The 1,203-nt window shown below is 39.2% G+C and overlaps 1 protein-coding gene across 1 annotated transcript in view; it reads left to right on the top strand.

Annotated features, from left to right (window-relative positions):
* Positions 1–200: 200 nt before the first annotated feature.
* Positions 201–1,203, top strand: part of LOC118324392 (glutathione synthetase-like) — a 13,382-nt gene continuing 12,379 nt past the window's right edge. Inside the window, exon 1 of the mRNA XM_035656709.1 lies at positions 201–339. The gene's annotated coding sequence lies outside the window, so the exon portion shown is untranslated. The remainder of the gene's footprint in view (positions 340–1,203) is intronic.

Genomic DNA, 1,203 nt, shown 5'->3' with positions numbered 1-1,203 from the left:
ATGCGCATCTTCCAGATGTTCGGGGGTCGAAATTTTGCCTCCTGTGGGACTACAGTCTTGCACTATCTTTAGGCTTAGCTCCCAAGATTATCGCAGTGGGTACAAATGCTGTGGGAAAGTTGTGGTCTCTTTTTTTTGAAGCTTGCGGGGTGTGGCTTGTTTAGACTGAAACACCATTGAGAGTGGATAGACACTTCCCTGCGAAGTTGGAGGAAGATGTAGATGTAGTTTCACTTGACACGTTATCGTGGTTCTTTATCTGGTACTGACTGTGACTGCAGCAGTGTTTTCTCAGACGTTCAGTTACACGGAAGTCCCTGGCACTCGTGGCTGTACAGGGTAAGCACATGTCTTACTACCATGTAATGTCTGCAGATTAACTTCTTACTGGCCAGAGCAAGCAAGGCAATTTGATTTATGTAACACCATTCATATACTGAGGGACTTTCGAACAGCTCTGTATACAGTTACACAGAACTTATAAAAGGAATGAAATTTCATTGTGCTTCGTAAAAGAAATGTTTAGAATGAATTTGAAAAAAGAAAATAGGAAAATGTATATATACATTTTTAAAAAAAGAAGAGGCAGGCATGATTTAAAAAATGGCAGTGGAAGGCAGTGAAACATTACAAGGGTTTAAGCCTGCATTTGAAAAGCTGTCACAGATCAAGGAGGTGAAAGTAACACGTCTTGCATAAAGCAAGTGGGTTCACACACACACGTGTGTGTGTGTATATATATACATTAAGTAAATTAAGTTCTCGACTATAGTTAACCGAAAGCTGTAAGCCTAAAGTCTGTATGATTGTTAGTAATGATAAAAAATACATAATACAGACAGGAAAAAAACTTCTTGTACTCAGAGTTCACTATTTGGGTTCGCTGTACAGTTTTGAGTATATTACGAAATATATCCATATAATATATGTGACTTAGTGAGGGGTTGTCAGTTTACTAAATGATAGAAAAGGGGTCCCTTCAGGAAAAAGGTTGGGATCACACTGATGTAAAGTAATGCATTTGTTGTATGTATTTGTTGTCAGACTGTTGTAAGACTAGTTAGGATCTACAGACCAGTCTCTTCTCACCTTCAAGTCTTCTTAAAAGTACTAAATTCCAAAACCATAGATCACTGTCTGCTCCTAGTGTGTGTGTGTGTGTGTGTGTGTGTGTGTGTGTGACTGCACGTCCATGAGAGAGAG

Source organism: Morone saxatilis, unplaced genomic scaffold, assembly GCF_004916995.1.
Source record: "Morone saxatilis isolate NCDOM2014 unplaced genomic scaffold, NCSU_SB_2.0 Contig15, whole genome shotgun sequence".
NCBI classification, from domain to species: Eukaryota; Metazoa; Chordata; class Actinopteri; family Moronidae; genus Morone; species Morone saxatilis.
The sequence above is the reverse complement of the archived record's forward strand: the minus strand, read 5'-3'. Positions and strand labels throughout refer to the sequence as shown.